The following is a 9845-nucleotide window of genomic DNA, read 5'->3' on the forward strand; positions in this document are numbered from 1 at the left end:
GTCACTACTCCCGCAGGAGGGACTGGGTCGTGACCCCAGAGGTCACTACTCCCGCAGGAGGGACTGTGTAGTGACCTCAGAGGTCACTACTCCAACAGAAGGGAGTGTGCCGTCACACACACCTGTCCCTCTGGCCACAGACATCCTGCCAGTTAGTACCCCGCGGGATCATGGCCTCCGTAGAAGTTGAAGGTCTATTCACTAAGGTTCCCGTGGAGAGGACCATAAACATACTACTGGACTATGTGTATCAACCAGAGCACCTCCCTACACTCAAGGTACCTCATACTACCTTACGGGATATGCTGAAGGTCTGCACCACTGAGGCAGGATGCCTGTGGCCAGAGGGTCAACTCTACTTGCAGGTAGATGGTGTGACAATGGGGGTCCCTACTGGGGGTCCTGAAGCAGGTGAACTTACCCACTGCGTAATGAACCAGGTGTTGGAAGCCTTGTTTCTATTGAGATAAAAAATCCACACTATGAGAGTCAGCGTCTGATAATAGCATCACAGTCGCTGACATTTATTAGTCAGCAGGTAATGACGACAATTTAAGAGAGGGGGGGGGGGTGGAGGTGATCAACGAGCGGGCGGGTCATTGAACAAAGCATCGTTAACAGTCCCAGAGCCGGCTGGCCGAGCGGACAGCACGCTGGACTTGTGATCATGTGGTCCTGGGTTCGATCCCAGGCGCCGGCGAGAAACAATGGGCAGAGTTTCTTTCACCCTATGCCCCTGTTACCTAGCAGTAAAATAGGTACCTGGGTGTTAGTCAGCTGTCACGGGCTGCTTCCTGTTGGTGGAAGCCTGGTCGAGGACCGGGCCGCGGGGACACTAAAAATCCCCGAAATCATCTCAAGATAACCTCAAGATAACCCTCACACGTGAGATGCAAGTGACCACGTTTAGGTCGGCCCTGGACATGCTATGGGTCCACCCCGGACTCAACCATCGTCACTTTCGTATCATTTCAGTTGTGTAGGTTCGGGCCGTGATCCACCAAGTATTAAGCAACCACTGACGAAACCTCTACATCTTCCCTTAATGATGACTGCTTTGTTTACATTTATTAATCAGATTACGAGCCAGGAACTTCACAAGCCGAGGTTATTGTTGCTATAAACATCCTCCTGGAGCTTGGGACCTCGTATAGTGTTACAGACATATAGACCAGCGCGGTGCTGGAGGGCAGACCTACAGGTGTGGTGAGTGGCTATCTTGAGATGATTTCGGGGCTTTAGTGTCCCCGCGGCCCGGTCCTCGACCAGGCCTCCACCCCCAGGAAGCAGCCCGTGACAGCTGACTAACACCCAGGTACCTATTTTACTGCTAGGTAACAGGGGCATAGGGTGAAAGAAACTCTGTCCATTCTTTCTCGCCGGCGCCCGGGATCGAATCCGGGACCACAGGATCACAAGTCCAGCGTGCTGTCCGCTCGGCCAACCGGCTCTGTGGCGGGGCAAGTGTGTGGTGAAGCATCACCTCTTGTGAGTCTCTCATTATTGTGACTGATGCACTGGCCACCATCTTCACCAACACCTGAGTCTCGACCTCTACACAAGAGGTGAGTCTTGACCTCTACACAAGAGGTGAGTCTTGGCCCCTACACAAGAGGTGAGTCTTGACCTCTACACAAGAGGTGAGTCTTGACCCCTACACAAGAGGTGAGTCTTGACCTCCACACAAGAGGTGAGTCTTGACCCCTACACAAGAGGTGAGTCTTGACCCCTACACAAGAGGTGAGTCTTGACCTCTACACAAGAGGTGAGTCTTGACCTCTACACATGAGGTGAGTCTTGACCTCTACACAAGAGGTGAGTCTTGACCCCTACACAAGAGGTGAGTCTTGACCTCTACACAAGAGGTGAGTCTTGACCTCTACACAAGAGGTGAGTCTTGACCCCTACACAAGAGGTGAGTCTTGACCTCTACACAAGAGGTGAGTCTTGACCCCTACACAAGAGGTGAGTCTTGACCTCTACACAAGAGGTGAGTCTTGACATCTACACAAGAGGTGAGTCTTGACCTCTACACAAGAGGTGAGTCTTGACCTCTACACAAGAGGTGAGTCTTGACCTCTACACAAGAGGTGAGTCTTGACCTCTACACAAGAGGTGAGTCTTGACCTCTACACAAGAGGTGAGTCTTGACCTCTACACAAGAGGTGAGTCTTGACCTCTACACAAGAGGTGAGTCTTGACCTCTACACAAGAGGTGAGTCTTGACCTCTACACAAGAGGTGAGTCTTGACCTCTACACAAGAGGTGAGTCTTGACCTCTACACAAGAGGTGAGTCTTGACCTCTACACAAGAGGTGAGTCTTGACCTCTACACAAGAGGTGAGTCTTGACCGCCACACAAGAGGTGAGTCTTGACCGCCACACAAGAGGTGAGTCTTGACCCCTACACAAGAGGTGAGTCTTGACCGCCACACAAGAGGTGAGTCTTGTCAACACCTCGCGACACGTCGTGTCAACACAGGTAACATCCAGGTGTGCTAACATTAGACCACCCTGGAGCCACTCTCCGTCATACCATTATACAATTTCCTGTGTGCTAACAAATTACAAATCATTTTGATCACTAATGGCTGGTTCCTGTTAAGTGGTTGACATGTGTAACCTTAGACCGAAGTAATAGCCTAATACCGTAAATAACTGCTGCCACCACTATACAACACCCGCTGCATCACACGCACTGGACATGTGATTCTGTGGTCCCGGGTTCGATCCCGGGCGCCGGAGAGAAACAATGGGCAGAGTTTCTTTCACCCTATGCCCCCTGTTACCTAGCAGGAAATAGGTACCTGGGCGTTAGTCACCTGTCACGGACTGCTTCCGGGGGGGTATTCACCTAGTTGTGTTTGCGGGGGTTGAGCTCTGCTCTTTCGGCCCGCCTCTCAACTGTCAATCAACTGGATTTTTACCCTCACCACACACACGCCAGGAAGCAGCCCGTGACAGCTGACTATCTCCCAGGTACCTATTTACTGCTAGGTAACAGGGGCATTCAGGATGAAAGAAACTTTTGCCTATTTGTTTCTGCCTCGTGCGGGAATCGAACCCGCGCTACAGAATTACGAGTCCTGCACGCTATCCACCAGGCAACGAGGCCCCTATACGTGTGTGTGTGTGTGTGTGTGTGTGTGTGTGTGTGTGTGTGTGTGTGTGTGTGTGTGTGTGTGTGTGTGTGTGTGTGTGTGTGTGTGTGTGTGTGGTGTGGAGAAAACAAAATAGTAGTAGTTAGAAACAGTTGATTGACAGTTGAAAGGCGGGCCGAAAGAGCAGAGCTCAACCCCCGCAAGCACAACTAGGTGAATATAACTAGGTGAATACACACACACAGACACTGTTGTTACACTGAGCTAAACAACCTTCACACCTTTAACAACCGCACACAAGTAAGGTGTAAAATCCTTGACAATACGAATGTTAACTTGACCTCTGATCTTAGAAATGTCATTGGCACTCGTATATCAGGGCAACCGGTTGAACTTAAACCTGAAAATACTGTGACTAGGAAAATATTTTCTCAAATTTTATAATTTAATAATAATTTATAATGTTTTATAATATTATATATATAAGTTTTATAATATTATATATATAATATTATATATATAATATTATATATATAATATTATATATATAATATTATATAAAAAAAATCGATTCGAGCCGTAAGTGTGTGTGTGAAGGTCCTCGTGGGTCTACAAGCCAAGAGTTAGAGGCACTGGTCCACTAAGACTGTACAAGTCAAGGTCTACCAACACAAAGACTCCAGAACCTGTAAAAACGTGTTTCCTAAAGAATTTCGGTCATAAATATCGTTTAGTGACTTGTAAAATATTAAGCGACGGAATTTAGTCAGTAAAATGGGGTCACATACTTGTGTAGGGTTGATGGTGGGAGCGGCAGCAGGCGGGCGGGCGACGGGCCCACCAGCAGCCTTTTGGTGACGTTTATTGGGACAAGTTTTTATTGTAGTGCATTGTATGAGGCTAATGTTGTGACCTATAGTGGTGTGTGTGTGTGTGTCACTCACACACACACACACACACACACACACACACACACACACACACACACACACACATACACAGGTGGAAGCTGAGTACCCAAATGAGCCACAGAGACATTAAAAAGATTTTTTTCAGTATCAGAGTAGTTAACAGGTGGAATGCATTAGGCAGTGATGTGGTGGAGGCTGACTCCATACACAGTTTATAATGTAGATATGACAGAAGCCAGTAGGCCCAGGAACCTGTACACCAGTTGATTGACAGTTGAGAGGCGGGACCAAAGAGTTTGGCCCAAAGCTCAACCCCCGCAAGCACAACTAGGTGAGTAAACTCTCCCACACTCGGGAAGAGCTCAGTAGAGGAACTAGAGAAAGCATGCTGACAGCCAGAGGCCTATGAATGCGGGTTGATCAATGAACAATCCACATGTTTTTGTAGCAAGTTGACCATCTGGTTGAGGGACCCAACTAGTCTACTCCGAGATGGAAGAGCCGCTCGCTAGGGGACGGGCTCCTGAACCAAACTGGCTCATGTATTCCACCAGAAAATTGTAAATGAAACAATAACTCGCATTCCCTTGATCTGTTTGTAGCGTGCACTCTGTCTCCGCGCACGCGCACACATGTGTACACGTGCGAAAGGTCCCGGGTTTGATTCCTGTGTGAGTGTGTGTGTGTGTGTGGACAAGACAAATACGTTTGAGAACGTTTCTCTTCACATAATGCCTGTGTTCACCTGGCAGTCAACAGGTAGGTGGCCAGGAGTCAGGTAACTGATGAAAATGGCCCTCTAGAAAAAGTCAGAAGTTGGCCTAGGTGGCCCTAGGCGGAATATAAGCCTACCAGGCTTCCTGTCCCAGATAATGGGAACCAAACCCACCGTTTACATGGCAGTTTTCCATGAGAGTTTAGAGAGCGAGTGAATGAGGCTCTTCAGGTGTTCCCATCCTATGGAAACATGTGGGCCTGGCCAGGGAGCAGGGGGACAGAGAAGTATGAGACACAGAGAGAAGCGGGGTAGAGTGAGGGGGGCGAGGAGGGTCACCCTTGGAGCACCCTGCCGCCTCGGCCACACTCCACGCCGGCTAAACTGTGAACCAGTTCAGAGTAAGGCGGTCATGGGCAGGTCAGCTTTTTATAATTGAGACTTATCTGCCCTAGTATATGAGTGCTCACCTGTCTCTACTCACCTGGATGTACTCACGTAGGTGTACTCACGTGAGTATACTCACGTGGGTATACTCACGTGGGTATACTCACGTGGGTATACTCACGTAGGGGTACTCACATGGGAATACTCACGTGAGTGTACTCATTTGGTTACACTCTCCTGGCTGACTTCTCCTGGATGTACTCATTTGGATGTACTCACTAGGATGGTACTCACCGCCAGTAGTGATCATCGTTGATCAATACATTACCATTGATCAACTGTGTGTTGTCATATGTGGCCACATGTCCTGTTCACACCTGGGGGGGGGGGAGGGGTCGTGAGACGGGTCCCGCCACCTCCAGCTGCGCCACTAATGTACAACCATTATGTTATGTAATGGTTGGTCCGACGACCATGTTCTTGCCTGGTCTTGGTGGAGCAAAGTATACTTCCCTCTCCTACCACCATCTACCACCACCTACCACCATCTACCACCAACTACCACCATCTACCACCATTCACCATCATCTACCACCATCTACCATCTCAATATCCCCTATTAGTAAAGATATCTTTATAATATCCTTGAGAGCCATCGCCGCCTTAACTTTTCATCCGTGTCCTCTTGTTCTACCTTGCCTTATACTAAACATGTCCTTGTTCTACCCTGCCTTATACTGAACATGTCCTTGTTCTACCCTGCCTTATACTAAACATGTCCTTGTTCTACCCTGCCTTATACTGAACATGTCCTCTTGTTCTACCTTGCCTTATACTGAACATGTCCTCGTGTTCTACCTTGCCTTATACTGAACATGTCCTTGTTCTACCCTGCCTTATACTGAACATGTCCTTGTTCTACCCTGCCTTATACTGAACATGTCCTCTTGTTCTACCCTGCCTTATACTGAACATGTCCTCTTGTTCTACCTTGCCTTATACTGAACATGTCCTCGTGTTCTACCTTGCCTATACTGAACATGTCCTTGTTCTACCCTGCCTTATACTGAACATGTCCTTGTTCTACCTTGCCTTATACTGAACATGTCCTCTTGTTCTACCCTGCCTTATACTGAACATGTCCTTGTTCTACCTTGCCTTATACTGAACATGTCCTTGTTCTACCCTGCCTTATACTGAACATGTCCTTGTTCTACCCTGCCTTATACTGAACATGTCCTCTTGTTCTACCCTGCCTTATACTGAACATGTCCTCTTGTTCTACCCTGCCTTATACTGAACATGTCCTTGTTCTACCCTGCCTTATACTGAACATGTCCTTGTTCTACCCTGCCTTATACTGAACATGTCCTCTTGTTCTACCCTGCCTTATACTGAACATGTCCTCTTGTTCTACCTTGCCTTATACTGAACATGTCCTCGTGTTCTACCTTGCCTTATACTGAACATGTCCTTGTTCTACCCTGCCTTATACTGAACATGTCCTTGTTCTACCTTGCCTTATACTGAACATGTCCTCTTGTTCTACCCTGCCTTATACTGAACATGTCCTCTTGTTCTACCTTGCCTTATACTGAACATGTCCTCGTGTTCTAACCTTGCCTTATACTGAACATGTCCTCGTGTTCTACCCTGCCTTATACTGAACATGTCCTTGTTCTACCTTGCCTTATACTGAACATGTCCTCTTGTTCTACCTTGCCTTATACTGAACATGTCCTCGTGTTCTACCCTGCCTTATACTGAACATGTCTTGCTCTACCTTGCCTTATACTGAACATGTCCTCTTGTTCTACCTTGCCTTATACTGAACATGTCCTCGTGTTCTACCTTGCCTTATACTGAACATGTCCCCTTGTTCTACCTTGCCTTAGTACTGAACATGTCCTCGTGTTCTACCCTGCCTTATACTGAACATGTCCTTGTTCTACCCTGCCTTATACTGAACATGTCCTCGTGTTCTACCCTGCCTTATACTGAACATGTCCTTGTTCTACCTTGCCTTATACTGAACATGTCCTTGTTCTACCCTGCCTTATTCTGAACATGTCCTCTTGTTCTACCTTGCCTTATACTGAACATGTCCTCGTGTTCTACCTTGCCTTATACTGAACATGTCCTTGTTCTACCCTGCCTTATACTGAACATGTCCTTGTTCTACCCTGCCTTATACTGAACATGTCCTCGTGTTCTACCCTGCCTTATACTGAACATGTCCTCGTGTTCTACCCTGCCTTATACTGAACATGTCCTTGTTCTACCTTGCCTTATACTGAACATGTCCTTGTTCTACCCTGCCTTATACTGAACATGTCCTTGTTCTACCTTGCCTTATTCTGAACATGTCCTCTTGTTCTACCTTGCCTTATACTGAACATGTCCTCGTGTTCTACCCTGCCTTATACTGAACATGTCCTTGTTTTACCTTGCCTTATACTGAACATGTCCTCTTGTTCTACCCTGCCTTATACTGAACATGTCCTCGTGTTCTACCCTGCCTTATACTGAACATGTCCTCGTGTTCTACCTTGCCTTATACTGAACATGTCCTCTTGTTCTACCTTATATATTCCTGACAATTTGTGTGTCATTATCATGTCCCCGGAATTTCTCCTCATAGTTCAATCCTCCCAGTTCGGGTTCGAGCCTCGCTGTATACCTCTGGGCCTCTCCTGGCTTGGTTCACGGCTGCTCCAGGTGAAGGGGTTCCACGCTGGGTCGGCATACTCCAGAGCCTCACATACTTCGTGTACAATGAGATTTTTTAATTATATTCTTATACTTGTTGTTTTTGTTGGGCCTGTAAGTGCCTGTAAGTGCCTGTAAGTGCCTGTAAGTGCCTGTAAGTAAAGGCGCCTAAATGTCTCGTTCTGGCCGGAGATCGAACCCGGGGCTTTGTGGTTAGATTATATAAACTCTTAGGTTTAAATTTTTGTTGTTGTACTGTTTGGGGGAGTCGTCTCTCTTAGCTTTTATATTGCTCAACCTTCTTGCTTCTTCTTCTTGCTTGTGTTTAGTGCATTTGTGGAGGTTGACGTCAAGCAGCCATGGCTTCAGGAAGTCCTGGAGCTCTGACTGGTCGCCCTCTATCTCACTTCCAATCTTCATGTCTTATGACTTCAATATGTTTAAATTATCTGCAAACACTGATATGACTGTATCAGCCTCATCATTTAGATCAATATGGTATACCAGGAATAATATAGATAGTAGTATTGACCTGCGCCGTCCTCCAGTTGTGACCTTCCTCCACTCTGAGATCTCGCTTCTCATAGTAACTCTCTGTTTTCTTGAGTCCACCTTAGAACCCTCCAGGTTATCCCTTCTTGATCCTCAAGTTTGTATTATAGTTTCTTGTGGAAACCCATCCTTTCCTATCCTGCTTTCTCGCCCCTGCGGCCTTCCCATCAACCTTCAGCAGGTACATTAAGCAGGACTTGTCTTCTCTTGATGTTTACAGAAGTGTTTTACACCCTCTACATTATTCACTAATTGCCTTCAGATTTTCCTCTACAACACTGTGCAGATGCTGTGAGGGACACTGGTGTAATCTCGGGCCTCTTGAATGCTCTTTCTTCAGTGCAAGAACACAATGTCTTCCGTCTCTCTGGGGTTTCCCTTTTTTGTCTACTGAATTGTTGAAGAAGATGACAGTGGTCTCAGGCACTTCCTCAGCTTTTCTCAGCTTCTCTGCGACCTCCTTCAGGATCCAAGAGATAACTGTATCAGATCTCCTTGCTTCATCTCCCGGCAAACAAACACAGGAGCATCTTCCACTCACATCCATTGTAGTATAAACAAAATTCCACCTCGAGCAAGATGCCATTGTTGTGTTTGAAGGAAAATGTTTATTCCAGACTGAGACTGAGGACTATACATTTGTACAGAAACATCAAGACAACAAATATTGGTATGTGCAAACCAAGTGCTTTTCCCCGAGTGCATTCCCAGAGTGCTTTCCCTTTAGTGATTTTCCCCCAAGTGTTTCCCACCGAGTGCTTTCACACGACTACTTTAGTCCAAGAGCTTTCCCTCCAGTGCTTTCGCTTTCCCCATGCACGAGACCCTCGTTCATATTCCATGGAAAGCTGCCTTGTATCTCTTTAAGACAGACTTCAGAAAGTACTTAACAAGGATACACTGCCGTGTGCGGCGTCCTGCCTGCACACAGGTGGCACCACACACACACACACACACACACACACACACACACACACACACACACACACACACACCACACACACACACACCACACACACACCACAGGTGGTGTATGCCGGGGGTGAACCTAGTGACCCCAGGAAGCGGTCCCGTCACGACCTTGGACCATCCTCACACTACGGCTGCCGTCTGTTTCACCAACACTGAGAGTCACCCTACACTTCCGCACCCTCCCGGCACCCTGGTGCTATCTATGGCACCCTGGTGCCATCTCTGGCACCCTGGTGACCACACTCACTGAGCGAGCCTCCCACCTACCATGGCCCCACACCCACATATTTCATGCACCCTGGCCACCCCAAAACACTATATAGCGTGGACTTTGAGTGCTATGTACTGTTATGGCCCTCACTCTAACACCTATCATGGTCTCAGCGTAATCTACCATGGTCCCCAAAGAGATGCCAATCATGGTCGCACAGTATCACAGACCGTACCACTGTTGCCAGCGGCTGTCCCAAGGTACCACTCTTACCATGGCCACGATTA

This window comes from Procambarus clarkii, chromosome 44 (assembly GCF_040958095.1).
Source record: "Procambarus clarkii isolate CNS0578487 chromosome 44, FALCON_Pclarkii_2.0, whole genome shotgun sequence".
In the NCBI taxonomy this organism is placed as follows: domain Eukaryota; kingdom Metazoa; phylum Arthropoda; class Malacostraca; order Decapoda; family Cambaridae; genus Procambarus; species Procambarus clarkii.